Consider the following 17,135-nt stretch of genomic DNA (forward strand, 5'->3'; position numbering starts at 1 on the left):
GTATGATCCTTCTATTCCCACCTTGTTGAGAGTTTTTATCAAGAAAGGGTGTTGGATTTTGTCAAATGCTTTTTCTGCATCAATTGATATGACTATGTGATTTTTATCTCTCAATTTGTTTATGTGATGTATCACATTTATTGATTTGCGGATATTGTACCATCCTTGCATTCCTGGGATAAACCCTACCTGGTTATGGTGTATGATCTTTCTGATGTACTGCTGGATCCTATTTGCTAGAATTTTGTTGAGGATTTTGGCATCTACGTCCATGAGAGATATTGGCCTGTAATTCTCCTTCATTGTGTTGTCTTTATCTGGTTTTGGTATTAGGGTGATGCTGGCTTCATAGAAGGAGCTTGGAAGTGTTCCTTCCTCTTGATTTTTTTGGAATAGTCTGAGGAGGATAAGTTTTAGTTCTTCCTTGAATGTTTGGTAAAACTCTCCTGTGAAGCCGTCTGGCCCCGGGCTTTTGTTTGCCGGAAGCTCTTTGATGACTGCTTCAATTTCTTCCATAGTTACTGGCATATTGAGTTGTTTAGATTCTTCCTGATTGAGTTTTGGAAGGTTATATTTTTCTAGGAATATGTCCATTTCCTCCAGGTTGTCCAGTTTGTTGGAATAGAGTTGTTCGTAGTATTTTTTAACAATCCTTTGTATTTCGGCGGGATCTGTTGTTATTTCACCTCTTTCATTTCTGATTTTGTTTATTTGGGTCCTCTCTCTTTGCTTCTTGGTGAGCCTGGCTAGGGGTTCATCAATCTTGTTTACCCTTTCAAAGAACCAGCTCTTGGTTTTGTTGATCTTTTGTATTGTTTCTTTGTTCTCTATGTCGTTTATCTCTGCTCTGATCTTTATTATTTCCTTCCTTCTGCTTACACTGGGCTTTTCTTATTGCTCTTTTTCTAACTCTTTGAGTTGTTGGGTTAGGTAATTTATTACCATTGTTTCTTGTTTTTTGCAGTAGGCTTGTAGAGCTATGAACTTCCCTCTCAAGACTGCTTTCACTGTGTCCCATAGATTTTGGATTGTAGTGTTTTCATTGTCATTTGTTGCCATTATGTTTTTTATTTCTTCCTTGATCTCTCTGGTAACCCAATCATTGTTTAATAGCATGCTGTTTAGTCTCCATGTGTTTGATTTCTTTGGGTTGTTTTTATTGTAGTTGATTTCCAGTTTTATGCCACTGTGGTCTGAGAAGATGCTTGATATGATTTCTATCTTCTTGAATTTGAAGAGACTTTGCCTATGTCCCAACATATGGTCTATCTTTGAAAATGACTCATGTGCACTTGAGAAGAATGTATATTCTGTGGCTTTGGGGTGAAATGTTCTGAAGATGTCAATTAATTCCATCTGGTCTAGTGAGTCATTTAGGATTGATGTTTCTTTGCTGATTTTTTGTTTAGAGGATTTGTCCAATGGTGATAGTGGGGTATTAAAGTCTCCTACTATGATTGTATTGCTGTCAATCTCTCCCTTGATATCCTCCAGGAGTTTTTTTATGTATTTGGGTGCTCCTGTATTGGGTGCATATATGCTTACCAGAGTTATTTCTTCTTGTTGGATTGCTCCCTTTAGTATTATGAAGTGGCCTTCCTTATCTCTTGTTATGTCCTTCACTTTGAGATCTAATTTGTCAGATATAAGTATTGCTACCCCAGCTTTTTTTTCAGTTCCATTTGCCTGGAAAACCTTTTTCCATCCCTTCACCCTCAGTCTGTGTGCGTCTTTTTTCCTAAGGTGGGTTTCTTGTAGACAGCAGATATATGGCTCATGTTTTCTTATCCAATCCATTACCCTATGTCTTTTGATTGGGGCATTTAATCCATTTACATTTAAAGTTATTAATGATAGGTACTTATTTGTTGCCATTTTTATTCTTTACCCCTGTGTTCCTTCTTTGCTTCCTATTTTTTTTTTTTTTTTTTACAGCAGACCCTTTAGCATTTCTTGCATTGCTGGTTTGGTGGTAATAAATTCCCTTAGTCCTTTTTTGTCTGTGAAGCTCCTGATTTCACCTTCAATTTTGATTGATAGCCTTGCTGGGTACAGTATTCTTGGATTCAGACCCTTCCTTTGCATGACTTTGTATATTTCATTCCATTCCCTTCTGGCCTGATGAGTTTCTGTTGAGAAATCAGTTGCTAGTCTGATGGGGGTTCCTTTGTATGTAACTTTCTGTCTCTCTCTTGCCGCTTTTAAGATTCTTACTTTGTCGTTGGTGTTTGCCAATTTAATTATAATGTGCCTTGGCATCGGTCTTTTGGAGTTCATTTTGCTTGGGACTCTGTGAGCTTCTTGGATTTGTGTGGGTTTTTTCTTCCCTATATCAGGAAAATTTTCTGCCATTATTTCTTCAAACCGGTTTTCTATTCCTTGCTCAGGTTCCTTTCCTCTGGAACCCCTATTATGCAGATGTTGTTTTGTTTCGTGTTGTCCCAAAGTTCCCTTAGGCTCTCCTCCTGCCTTTTAATTTTTTTTTCTAGTTTTCTAGAAGTTGCTCTACTTGGGTATTTTTTCCCATCTTGTCTTCTAGCTCACTGATGCGGTCCTCTGCTTCTTCTAGTCTACTCTTGATGCTTTCTATTGAGTTCTTTACAGCAGCGATGTCATTTTTCATTTCTTCTTGGTTCTTCTTCATTTCCTCTTGGTTCTTGCTCATATTGTCAAATTTGTCTTCCATTCTTTTCAGCCACCTTATGACCATTTCTCTGAATTCTTTCTCTGGAAGGTTGCTTGCCTCCATTTTGTTTACTTCCTTTTCTGGTGATGCCTACTTTTCTTTCATATGCTGGCTGTTTCTTTGTCTCCCCATGGTCTCTCTTCTCTAGATGTCTGGTTATGTAGTTCTCTCTCTCCTGCGTTGATTTAAAAGCAGAAAATACAGCACTACCAGGTACAACACACAAGGCACTGAACAGAAATGTATTCACGATATTAATAACCTCCAATAAAGGTGACCACCAGAGAAAATCAAATTGGGGGATAGGAGAGAAAGAAGAGGAAAAAGGAAGATAAAAAGAAAAAAAAAGGAGTATCAAAATGAAATTGGGAAAAGGAGAAAAAATAAAGTAAGAGAGACAAGAAAGAGACTAAGAGAGAAAGGGAAACAAACTATATATCTGGGGATAAAACTCCAATAGAACAATCACTAATCCCAGCAAATGCCAGCAACAAGTACCTGGGGATTAATACAAACTACAACACCAACTAATATTGAGTGAGGCAAGGGAAAACAGAAGCACAAAACAAACAAAAAAATAAACAAACAAAAGAAGAATAAGCAAAACAATCCCACAGAAAAGCATAAAAATTCAATATAATCAACATTCAAGCGAACAACAACAAAAGGACAGAGAAAAAAACAATTTTTTGGATAGTTAAGACAGTGAAGAGAGAGGTGTGTATGGACTTGGAGCAGGGGATTGGAGATTAGATATGTAAGTAGGGTGAAATTTTAACAAGGGGTAAACAGAAAGAATAGGGAAAATCTAAAGCAGGAAAGGGGTAAGATAAACAGGACACCGAAAAGGGGAAGGTTAGGAAGAGAGTGATGGCATAAAGGTAGAGTTGAGATAGAGTAAAACGATGCTAAAGGAAAGATAAAAATAGAATGTAGAACACTAATCCCAAAATAAAATGAAGAGAAAATAAAATTACACTTAAAAAAAAGATAAAATAGCAGTAGTAATAATACGGATTGAAAATAAAAATGTAATAATTAAAAAGGTAAAATCAAGTGAGGAAAAAAGAAAAAAATTAGTTTCTTGAGTAAAAGATTCAAAAAATGAAAATAAAAAAATAAAAATAAAATGTGGAGTAGTGAAGGTCATTCACTTCCTCTGTTGTTCTGCTTGGCACGCCTGTTTCTCAGTTTGGACAGTATTGCAGTTCCCTGTGTTCCACTGCTCTTCAGTGTTGTAAGCCAGTCCTGATTTTAAGCAGGCGGTGTGTCTTAATTTCTCGTATTCCTTTATTTTTTATTACCCAAGAGTCAATTGTGATTCAGCCCCTGGGTGGCAGTGTTTCTGGATTTACTTCCAGGTCTATATATGGCCTCTCTAGGCAGTGTTAGAGCCTTCTTTCCCTGTGGCACTCACTACCGGTTTGTGGGAGTGGGCTGCCTCAGAGCTGGCTCTCCGATGGTCACTCCCCGCTCCGATCCCCAGGTTCCAGAAAAACAACTTTCCCCTGCAGTCTCCCAGGGTGTCCCCAACTGGGTGATCCTATGTATTGGGCTTAGTAATCAGAAGCAAGGATTTGAAGAGGAAAAAGCCCAAGTGTGTGAACTCCGGGGCTGCGCGTAAGTCTAGGCAGCTGGCACACCCCTGAAATTCTTAGGGTGTCCCTGCACGTCAGATCAAAATGGGTTGCTTTTTAGAGAGCCCTTCTGTTAGCAGCTCTGAGGACCCCCTTCCACATTCACAGATTACGCCAGCCCCAACAGCCACGGATTTTTCTAGGCACAGACTTCCCTGGTCCTCCAGCTCCCGCAAAACGCGCATTCCTCTCTCCCGCCGGGACCAGAGACCTCACCTTATCCCACGCGAAATCTGACCTTTCCGTGGTGGAGTGTAGAGCTCCTCTGAATCCGTGTGTTTGCGCCAATTGGGGAGCGTTGTTCGGGGGCTCGCAGCTGTTCCATGGGTGCCGCAGTTGTGGATTCTCAGGCTTCCGATAAGCTCCACTTTCCCGTTCAAGATGGCGCAGACTCCGCGTCCAAGCCCGCAGCTCCGGGAGGGGACCCAGCTGCAGTGGGGGCTGCCAGGTCAGGGGAACCCCGACTAGCAGTCCCCCACCTTCTTCTGGAGTTTAGCTGTCCCTTAACTTGCCAACAAACACTCCTCGTGCGACTCTCAGCTGTTCTTTCTTTCTGCTCCGGGACAAGGCTCGGAACATGTCTGCCTATTCCGCTGCCATTTTTCCTTCTCCTATCATTATTTATTTTAATGCCTACATTGTCCTAGGAAGAAAGAAAGAAGAAAGAAAGAAAGAAAGAAAGAAAGAAAGAAAGAAAGAAAGAAAGAAAGAAAGAAAGAAAGAAAGAAAGAAGGAAGGAAGGAAGGAAGGAAGGAGGAAGGAAGGAAGGAAGGAAGGAAGGAAGGAAGGAAGGAAGGAAAGAAAGAAAGAAAGAAAGAAAGAAAGAAAGAAAGAAAGAAAGAAAAGAAGAAAGGAAGGAAGGAAGGAAGGAAGGAAGGAAGGAAGGAAGGAAGGAAGGAAGGAAGGAAGGAAGAAAGAAAGGAAGAAAAAGAAAGACTCCACTCCACAAACAAGACACTCCACAAACTATGGTTCAATGGGTCTTTTGTTTTCTTTTCTTTTTTTTAAATATGACTTTTTCTTTTTTAAATTGATTTCAGAGAGAGGGAGAGGGAGTTATGCTTCAGCTTCAGATAGCCTTCCTGTGTGTCTTATAAGGATACTAGAGGCCCGGTGCACGAAAATTGTGCAAGAGTGGGCCCTCACAGCCCTGGCTGCCTCGGCCCTCGCACCCCGCCCTCTGCCCACTGGTCATTGCAGAAAGTCATTCTGCCGTCCGTCTGGTATAATAGCATTTTAGCTCTTTATTATATGGGATAAGTCATTAGCTATGGGGCTCACTTCAATCCAGGAAGATCACATCAGAAAAACCCCCTTTTCCACATAAGGATACATTCACCGATTCTAAAGGTTAGTGCTTGCACTTTTCTCTTGGTGGGGACACAGTTTAATCTCCTATGTCATCCTAGTAAGGACTAGAGTTTTACAAGGGAAGAACATATAGGGCCAATGCTGTCCTCTTTGAGGTTTAGTCCCTTGTTTCAATCATTCTGATCTTCTCAGGTGAGGCCTGAGGAAGTCCTCAGTTTGGAATGTCAATAAAACCAAAACAGGACATAGGAGAAAGAAATAGGACTTGAAGAGACCAACACCATCTTCCTATTTTTCTACTCCTTTGTTTTAGACATAAGATATTAATTGAATGGGAATGTTGTAGCCTAGGAGTGAGGAAGTTTGTAGCTTAGGCCAGGTGTGGCCTTTGGCTGGAGAGGAAAGCCTGGAGGGCCTGAGTTATTGTGAAACACTTATCAATGCTGAGCATGGCATTTATATTCCTAAAAGATCCTGAAGTTAAAACTATAGCCAGTTAGGAATTCAGGATCCTGAGAGTATTTAATCTCAGGAAGCAGAATTTACAAGGAAACACCACATTTTTTTTATTGTAATTTGTTACTTTGAATTCCTACATGAATCCATTTGAAATTCCCTGCTTGAAGAGGAAGAAAGCATAAAGCAATATCACAGAACCATCTCCTTACTTGCCTGTTAACAATATAAGCTCAGATTTCAGTCAACCTCACAAATGAAAAATTCAGCCTGTGACAATGGCAAAAACATGCTTGTAGTCATTGAGTTGATACTTATGACAATTGCTGTTTGGACAGTTTTCATGTCTGGAACTGCTTTTTCAAGAAGCTACCAATAGTATTTTCTCATACCAGGTTTGGATATTTTTTTCTGGTCTAAAACAGACTCCAAAATAAAACATTGAAGAGGAACATTTTCAATAGTTGTATCATTTCCAAAAAGTCATTTGGAATACAATCTATCAGCAGTGAGAGAAGCAACTGAGATTTGACCTCTGCAGACGTGTCAAGTGCAATTGAAAACATTTTTGTGATCATTGAACTTTTGGAATTCATAACAGGTATTTGGAGAAATAGATTTATTGTACTAGTAATCTGTGCTGACTGGGTCGAAACCAAGAACATCTCCTTGCTTGATTTCATCTTCACATGCGTGGACATCTCCAGGATCAGCACGATATGCATAATTCTGGAAGATAGCCTTAGAATAGTGTTCTATCCAGAAGTATCTGAAAATCACCAAATAATAACAATAATTATGGATTTCTTCTGGAATTTGAACAACTCTTTAAATGTTTGGTGTGCCACCTGCCTCAGTGTCTTCTGTTTTCTCAAGCTATCCAATTTTCCCCACCCCTTCTTTCTCTGGCTGAAGTGGAGAAGAGAGAGAGTTGTTTTCACCATTCTGTTGGGATTCTTTCTCTTTTTTTAATCTTCTGTGCATAAAATTTGATACTTTTTTAGTCACTGACTATTTAAAAATGGAATGAAACTTGACTTGGAAAGAATATATGCATAAAAACCAATACTTTAGCAATCACATTCTTATCAACTGGGATTCCTCATTCCCATGGTTGTGTCATTCATCTCCTTTCTCCTGTTAATCTTTTCCTTATGGAGACATACCAGGCAGATGGTGCGTCATGCCAGAGGATCTGGAGACCTCAACACAAAGGTTCATGTGAGAGCTCAAAACACTATCATTTCTTTCTTTGTTCTCTTAGTTGTACACTATTTGGCCACTTTCTTAATAATGTGGTTCTACTCCACACCAGAAAGCTCATTATGTGTGATGATCAGTGAGGCCGTAGCATTGCTGTATCCTTCAATTCACCCTATCAATATGATTCTGGGGAACAGTAAGCTGAGACAGACTTCTGTGAATTTGCTAAGGCAAATTGAGTCCTGCATCAAGGGAATGCAATCCTTCACAGCATGGAGGAACTGAGAACTGTTGATATTCTATTGAAAAACAACTCATTGAGGGCCCCCTCGGTTCTACCATTGCTTTCATTTCATGTCCTATAGAATTTTCAACTTTCAGGTGTACAGGTTTGTAATACAAGATCTATATTCCCCATTGTGTGTTCAACAGCCAAAGTCTAATCTCCTTTGGTCACCCATATAGTTGACCCTCTTTACCCTCTTCATCCTCCCTTCACACCTTTCCCCTCTAGTAATCACCCTTCTGTTTCATGTATCTATGAGTTTTTTAAAATCTCCATAGACTAGGCTACTGACATAAGAGAAAAAAAATCTTCTGGATTCCACGAAATATCCTAGGCAATTTGACATAATTATTTAATTTAATCCTCACAAAGGCTGTACAAAATATTTATTATTGATACCATTTTCTCAGATAAAAACACTGAGGTACATCATATGTAAGTGACTTTACTGTAAAGTATAAATGTTAGGACTCAAACTCAAATTTTCTGACTTGAACATAAAGAGTGGGTAAAAGAGAATTCATTAAACCCTTTTAGTTAGCTTTTGATTGGTATTATTTAATAACAGCATCAAAATCAATTGATTTAATATGGCACACCACTTTATGGGACTTTTTATTAACTAAGAGATTAACTTTTAATTAAGAATAAAATATATTTTTAAAAAAGGTGAATTTTAAATAAAGCTAATCAGTGGGGGACTTTTTTTGTTAAAAAAGAAAATTCCAAGAACTTTTAAGAAGTATATGGTTCCAAATGTTTACAAAGGTATGGCTTATGAGAGATATGTATTCTTGACCTTTTAATTTAATAACAACGAAGTTTCTAAAAGTGACAATGGGGAATTGGTGCCATGAGTGAAGCCCATTAAATCACTCCAAAAAATCAGTAAAAACTATTAGACAGCTAAAATAAATAAATAAATAAATAAACAAACAAATAAATAAATAAATAAATAAAGGAAAATACTAAAAATATATCGTGCTATAAATTAAGAGAAAACTGTGAGCATCCAGAGAATTAAAACCCTGAATGAGATGATTGCCTCCCAGGCAATGTATGCAGCTACCCATTGATGCTGTGCCCCATCCCAGTAGGTGGTTACTGTATGCTTCAACCCACAGAGTCTGACTCTTTCATTCCCAAAACCCTTGAAACATGGCCCAAACATCCATATAGCCATGAATATAGCTACTGCCAGGAAATCCTCTGCCATGATCCTCCTTTGAGATATTTTAGAATATCAGTTTATTTCTAGAAATATAAAGACTTATTTTTAGGGACAGGCAAAAGCCTGAATTTATATTGAATACTGCAGAGGAAAGACATCCAAGTGTTTGATGGCAATCCCATTGCGGCCTGGAAACCCTGGTTTTGGAAGAACACTGGCTGAGGTGGGGAAAGTTCATGCCAGCTTTTCCTATTGCTACAAATGAAGGGATCCTAAATCACTGGTAGAGGCTTTGTGTCTGTCAAGAGTTTAGGTGGCATCCGTCAATAGCAAACCTGTGGAGGTGGTTATGGAGAAATGGCCAAGGTACCAAGTTGGCAAGCCAAGAGTGGTTGACTGAGTAAATGGTGTGAAGACTCCATAGTCAGTGCTGCAGAAGCTCTGGATAGGATGAGGTGCTTTTCCAAATTAATGCTACTCTAAAGTAATGCTATAATTTTTTTTAATATATTTTATTGATTTTTTACAGAGAGGAAGGAAGAGGGATAGATAGTCAGAAACATCGATGAGAGAGAAACATCGATCAGCTGCCTCCTGCACACCCCCTACTGGGGATGTACCCGCAACCAAAGTACATGCCCTTGACCGGAATCGAACCTGGGACCCTTCAGTCCGCAAGCTGACGCTCTATCCACTGAGCCAAACCGGTTTTGGCGTAATGCTATAATTGTGATGGGGAGGAAGTTGCTCTCGAAGGGAAAAACCAAACAAAAAACTATTTTCGTGTTCAGAGGAGAATCAGGTTACATTTAATCTGCCTCATTTAGGCATATCTAGAAAGCTTCTGAAAAACCAAAGGGATAACACAGAGGAGAAGTTCCTCTATTAGAATTGCCAGTCGACCCAAGTCTTTCCTGCTCTTCTTTATTGCTGGGAGTCACTAAAAGAGATATAGTCTGTCCAATGAGAACACACGGCAATCTAAATCTAAGTAAGAATGAAAAATAAGATAACCCAATAATCTACTCCATATTTTCAGGGGGGAAATTGCAGGCCTGATTTGAAGGCTTACTTGATTAAATTACTGTAGAAAACAGAAATTGATATTGGATAATATTTACTAAATATTTTCCACCAAATTCAAGAAAACAGTACTATGAAAGAAGAGAACAAATATGAGATACTATAACAGCAAAGACATATAAAAAGGGAAATTGAACAAAGTAAAACCAGCGCCATGGAAACATGGGGCAGACTGACAGCTTTCAGAGGAGACTGGATAAAAGAAGGTGAAGAGATTTGCCAAAGAACATACATGCATACCCATGGACACAGACAGCAGTGTGATGATGGCCAGAGGGAAGAGGGGGCGAAGGCTGGGTGGAGGTGGGCAAAGGGGAGAAAATGGGAACATCTGTAATAGTGTCAACAATAAAAATAAAGTTATTTTAAAAAAGGGAAATTACAAAGGGGCAAACAAACAAACAAAAAAAGCTGAATAAAATAGGAGAGAATTTATGAAACTAAACACAACAGAATTTTAAAAAGAATACATTATGGCATACAATTATTAATATTATAGATCAAGGATCAGAAAAGATAGTCTTATAGGACCTTAACTTAAGATTAACAAAGGAGCACTGTTAGAATGTGGTAGCGATTAAACACATGGAATTTGTCTAGATTTTTAAAAATATCCAAAGGTAATAAAAAATATTGATCAGTTACCAGCCTACAAAACAAAACCCAACCTTACCCTCCCCCCAAATATAGAAATGTTAAGAATATATTCTTTGACAATCGTATTATAGAAATCAATTGAATAAAACATGCACATGTGCACTTGTGTATATTCTTAATTTGAGTATATTTTATATTTCAATAAATACTTGATTAAAATCTTTTTTGACTGAAATTTTGTTGAATGAATACTATGAATCTTCTTGAGTTCATTTGTAATTCTTTAAAGACAATGTTTGGAAAGATACTAAATCTATAAATATTTGAGAATATACTTACATTATTTACAATCTTTTGTTTCCCAATTTAGAAACATTATTTCTGATGTTATTCAAATCTCCCATTTATCTTTCAGTTAAATCTTCTAAATGTAAATAGATCATTTTTAGGCCAATTACTCATTTGCATGTATTTTTCTGTTTTATTCTCTTTTTGTACACTTAGAAAATATTTTTATATGAATTTGTTGGGATTTTACTAATGTAATTATACATTGCTCAGCAACATTGAGAATATTGTTTACATGTGCATCTTCCAAAATTTATCAAGACTTCCTTTGTGATCTATAGCATATTTAATATTAGTGTTCATTTCACTTGTACTGGAATCATTCTCTCATTTGGGAAAGCAAGAATATATGTAGTTTTATGAAGGGGGTATAAGTTTTGTAAGATATGTATAGTTTTGACTTTTGCAAACATTTGTAGTTCATAGTTTTTTACCTATTGCCAACATGCTTTAATGCAAAGAAAACAACATAAATATTTTCAAACATACATACACATAATTGTTTATCAACATAGAAATTGAAATCATCTATCAGTGGTTCTCAACCATGGTGATTTTTTAGTCCTCCTGGGACATTTGTCAAAGTCTGAAGACATTTTAGTAGTCACAGTTGGGGAAGCGCTACTAGAATCTTGTGGGTAGAGACTAGGGATGCTGCCAAATGACCTACAATTAAAACAAAGAATTATTTAACCAAAAATGCCAATGTCTGAGATTGGGAAACCCTGTAGTGCACAGTTGGAAACATCAAGAGAAGGGGAATTATTAAGAAGTCAACATAAAAATAATTGACTCTCTTAAACAATCATGATAGAGAAACATATTAATATGAGAAAATGACAATTATATGTTTCTTAGTGGGAAATTATTCCACGTTTCTCACAAACAATGTAAAACTTCAGCATTGTAAAACAACATGTTGACAATGGCTCTTTTAAAAAAGCTTTTTGGGAGATTTCCAAGTTTTTGCATAGATCATGACTATTGAATATTTTTAAAGTTATTTTAAAAATTTCCTTTCCAAAGTAGTTTTCAGATGCCTGAGATTTATTTACCATGAAAACTTTACCTACCTTGCATAAAATTTTGGTTCCTGGTAAAATGGAAATTCTCTTTATGTCTGTATGTGTGTGATATTTGCATCTTGTTTGTGTGGTAACTCTGGAAGTGAGTTTTATTTGAAAAGAGAATAGAGAAAATTGAAAGGCTTTGGTAGAGTTAAAATAAAATGTTCCTTTAACCAAGAAAAAAAATTGAGATATTCAAATTAATGAATACAAATTATATAAGTAGTTATTAAAGCTACACAACTCTAAAAACCCTGTTATCTTCCTAAAAGTTCCTTCTCTCTTTCTAACCTCTGGTAACTCAATGAGTATTTATAAATGTTTTGTTTGTTTTTTAATTTTCAGTAAGTTAGGTTTTTTTTAAGTTATCTTTTTGTTATTTAATTTTTTCTAGTTTTATTGAAATATTATTGATATGTTATTGATATATAAAAATAAATATAAGGTATATAATGTAATGATTAGATACATGTATATATTGCAAAATGATTACCACAATAAAGATTAGTAAACATCTCTACCTTTCACATAGTAATTGTGTGTGTGTGTGTGTGGTAATAAAACATTTTAAGATCTACTCTCTAAGCAATTTACAAGTATATAATACAGTGTTGTTACTTATAGTCATTATGCTGTACAGTAGACACCCAGAACTTAATCATCTTATACCTAGACTTTGTATCCCTTGGCTAACATCTCTATTCCTAGCCCCCTGGAAACTACCTTTCTACTCTCTAATTTTATGATTTGGCTGTTTTAGAGTCCCCATGTAAGTGAGAACATACAGTATTTGGCTTTCTCTGGATGGCTTATTTTACTTAGCATAATGTCCTCAAGGCCTATCCATGCTATTGCTAAAGGCCGGATTTCCTTCTTTCTCATGACTGAATAATATTTATATATATTATATATCACATCTTCTTTATCCATTCATCTGGTGACAGACAATTAGGATGTTTATACTGTGAATAATGCTGCAGTGAACATGGGGGTGAAGAAATCTTTTCCAGATAGTGTTTTCATTTCCTTTGGATAAATACCCAGAAGTGGGATGTTGAATCACACAATAGTTCTTTTTTTAAATTTTTGAGAAATCTCCGTACTGTTTTCCAAACAGTTGTACCAATTCACATTCCTACCAACAGTACACAAAGGTTCCCTTTTCTCCACATCCTCACCAGCATTTATTATCTCTTGTCTTTTTGATAACACCCATTCTAACAAGTGTGCGGTGATATCTCATTGTGGTTTTGATTTGTATTTTGCTGATAATTAATGACATCGGTTATTGAATTTCATGTTATCAATATGTTATCAGGAAACATACTCTGAAAGTTTTTACTCATTTAACATTTGTGGGATTTTTTTAGCCTCACATATGGTCAATTTTGGTAAAAAAATAGTTTATGTGTACTTGAAAAGTATATGAATTATTCCATTGTTGGATACATCAAGTTTGTTAATTGTGTTGTTCAGATTTTTTTTGTTTTTATTGATTTTGGATCCATGTACATTATGAGCTCTTGAGTTATATGTTTTAAAGGCTTTCATATGATTATAGATTTGTCTTTTCTCTTTTAATTTTGTAAAATATGCTAGTTTATTTGGAGTATAAATTTTGGATTGCCATATAACCCTGATGAATTGAGCATTTTATCTGTAAAATACCCTTCCTCTTTTTTTTCTCGAATATTGCTTCTTATGTCTACTTCATATGATGTTATTATAATTATACCAGATTTCTTTTGGGTATTGTATGCATAGCCTATTTTTCCATAATTTTAATTCCAAGCTTTGCATGTCTTTATATTTAAATTATATTTCCTATAACCAGTATATTGTTGGAGTTTTAAAATCCTGGGTGCCAGTATTGTCTTTTACTTGGAGTATTTAGTACATTTTTATTTAATATAATTATACTTTTTTTTGACAAGGCAGCTAAAAACATTTATAGTTAGCTAACATTTAAAGAAAGTAGTCATTTTTCATCATTATTTTACTTCTTAAAACAGAGCAAGGGTAATAATGTTAAAAATAAACTACTATGTATTCTTAAATCATTTATTTCAGTCACAGTAAGAGGCAAACAAAAATTAAACAAGTAGCATACTTGAATACTCATTATATGCTAGAAATGACCGAAGTTATTACAAACATTTTTTGTTTAATTTTCACGATAACACATCAGGTAAATTTCATTGTTATTTTTACAATGAGAAACTGAATCCCACAAAATTTAGATTATCTAATTAAGGCCAATACGTAGCAAGCCATAATTATAATAAAATTCTCACCGTCTCACACACAGGCTTGTCTGTCACTGGGAGAGCTGGAGTAGTCTAGACAGCAGCTCAGAGGTATCTGGGATCTGAAACATGAAGACTTCAGTAAAAACCACCCTAGTGCCCTGCAGGCACAAACCTGCTTCATGAGACACTGACACAGTTTATATTTCTCAGTAATTAGTAGAGAAAAGGTTTATTAAGTTGAGACAGTTACATGTTTTATACTTAACTAGAGGCCCAGTGCATGAATCCGTGCACGGGTGGAATCTGGCTGGCAGGGCCCCGATTAGGGCAGATCAGGGCCGGGCCGGGCCAGCTGGGGGGAGGGGCTGCAGTCAATTGGTCGGCGGGCCCCAACCCCGATTGGGGGTCAGCTTCCATGGGAGGGGCCTTGGGAGGTTGGCTGGCCAGCCCAACCCCCAATTGGTATGTGTGGGGGCCCATCAGGGGCAGGGCAGGGCAGGCCGGAGGGAGGGGCCACAGGCAGTTGGCTGGCTGGCCCTGCCCCTGATTGGGATGGGGGGCCGATCTGGGGTGAGGCCATGTCGGGGGAGGAGCTGCAGGAGGTTGGCCAGTTGGCCCTGTCCCGTATTGGTGTAGGGGGTCAATCAGGGGTGGGACCGGCTGGGGTGAGGGGCTGCAGGCCAATCAGGGTGGGAGAGGCTGATCAGGGGTGAGGTGGCTGGGGGGAGGGGCCACAGGAGGTTGGCTGGCCGGCCCCACCCCAAAATCTGGCTAGTTCGCTGGCCACAGTGAGAGTCATAGTGACTGGTCATTCTGGTCATTACACTGTTCCAGTTGCTGGCTTTTTATATGTAGGTGACATTTATCTTCTCACAATGATCCTAACTATAGTGTTGTTTTTATATCAGGACTTTAAAAAAACAATAAAGTCAGCTCTCAAGTATCTAATTAAAGGTTACACTGCATGTATTTGGAGAGATCGGGCTCAATGTTATTTATGATATACTCTCCTTTACTCCTTAATGACTAAGGAGCATCATGGGTAAACTGACACACCCCTGAAGACACATTCTGTAGTGAATGACTCCTATACAAAGTCTTGAATAATATATACAGTTTTGTATAAGCTTTCCTTATTCTTCTCAGTGACAGAAGAAATGAAATTTTGTCAGAGATATCACCTCCATACTGGTTTTTTTTTTATGAAGCATTAGTGATTTTGCTTCTGATTATAGAAATTGGTGAATAAAAATTCTCTACTAATGCAAACAAGACATTGGGAAAAATATAACACAAGGCAACCTGGGCAACTTGTACAACCTATTGTTAAATGAAGGATGTTAAAAAGTCGGGGGAGCGTGCTGGAGAAGGCAGCTAAGCTCAGTGCATGTGTACCCAAGGCCAGAGGCACTACAAAAAAGTGGGTGAAGGTGTAAGAGATTTAAGAGCTTAGAGAACATAGTCTCATGGGGCCAGTACATTTCATAAGATTGAAATATGGAATAATTTCCTGAAAAAAAAAAGAGCATGGATAGAATTTATACATGAGAAACCCATGGTTTGTAACATTAAAAAATGAGACAGTGCAAGCACTATAGTCTAGGAACCCCAACACAATGGGGAGGAACAGTTAGAAGAAAGAAAGTAGATTGAGGTCCAGGGATTGGCAAAACCCACAAAATCCTTATATTCAAACTGATTCTATAATCCTATAACCCAGTAGCCAAATTTAGGTTAATGCAGGCATCCTCAAACTACGGCCTGCGGGCCACATGCCGCCCGCCGAGGACATTTATCCGGCCCGCATGGTGCCGCTGCCTGTCCTGCTTAGCAGCCAACTCATCCCGGGCCCGCAGTGTGCATAGGAATTTGTTCATAGTTTTTTTTTTAAACTTTAGTCCGGCCCTCCAACGGTCTGAGGGACAGTGAACTGGCCTCCTGTTTAAAAAGTTTGAGGACCCCTGACTCTAGCGTAATGTTGTTAAAAACTATTAATGTTACATTTTGCACAATATACTCCCAAGATCCAGGGACATTTCTCTAACACATTTACCTCCCAGTAATGCTTCCCTGATGTAATAAACAGTGAGCCCAGGACATTACAATCCTTATAATCGTCTTCCCAAGAAGCGAATGGCACCTATACAATGGTCTTCCAACCTAACACTCTTACTTGTCTCCGATTCGCAGAAATCATCATCTGGATTATTCTTGGGAAGGCTCACGGTAATACAGCTCTCACGTCAGGAAATCTGGAGAGAGTGCCTGGCTTCCTCAGAGTGAAGTTCTTAATCTTTTTAATGATGCCATTCACGTTCTGCAGCATCACTACTGCTGAGCCCTGCAACGGATGCTCCAGGTCTGAGAGGAGATCTCGCAACAACTGCCTGTTACGGAACAGCATGCTCTCAGTCTGAGCAGGTCATGGAGATGCTCTCCCTCCTCTTTCTCCAGCTTTTGCAGCTCCGTCTGTTCCTCACTACCATGGATTTCTCTCAGTTGTTTAAGACAATCCTATATTTTCTCTTCCAGGAAGTTGTGTCTTCTTTGAGGTCAGCTATCAGTTTCTCAGTTTCCTTCTGCTCTGCCCTCAACGTATCCAGATCTTCCTGGTGCTCATGCTTGCACAAATGAGCAATCTCCTCCATTAGAAATATGTGGTGACCATGATGCTCTCGAGACGGCTCACAACGCCAGCACAGGACCTTCCCATGCTCCCTGCAGAAGAGCTGGAGTTTCTCTCCATGATGTCACAGAGATATCTCTTCTGCTCCTCCTGTGGGCTTAACTTGACTTCCCTAAGTGCCTCCACTCTCCTGGCCACAGGTCGATTGAGACACAGGTTCTCAGGCTGGTAACTGATCCAGCACACAGGGCAGCTACTTCCTTCTTGGCTGACCATGGACTCTCTGTTGTTTGCAGTGATGCAGGCTTGGCAGAAGCTGTGCCCACATTCCAGGATCATGGGGTTTTTTAAGGAGATTCAAGCGGATGGGGCAGGTCACCTCCTTCTTTATGTTCACCAGGATTCCCGAAGCCAT

General features: G+C 38.2%; 1 pseudogene across 1 annotated transcript; it reads right to left on the reverse strand.

Annotated features, from left to right (window-relative positions):
* Positions 1 to 6,717: 6,717 nt before the first annotated feature.
* Positions 6,718 to 17,135, reverse strand: LOC308244302 (tripartite motif-containing protein 5-like; annotated as a pseudogene). The gene is made up of 2 exons: positions 16,320 to 17,135; positions 6,718 to 6,859 (listed from the first exon to the last, which is right to left on the reverse strand). The product of its transcript is annotated as a tripartite motif-containing protein 5-like (transcript).

This window comes from Plecotus auritus (assembly GCF_963455305.1).
Source record: "Plecotus auritus genome assembly, chromosome: 3".
In the NCBI taxonomy this organism is placed as follows: domain Eukaryota; kingdom Metazoa; phylum Chordata; class Mammalia; order Chiroptera; family Vespertilionidae; genus Plecotus; species Plecotus auritus.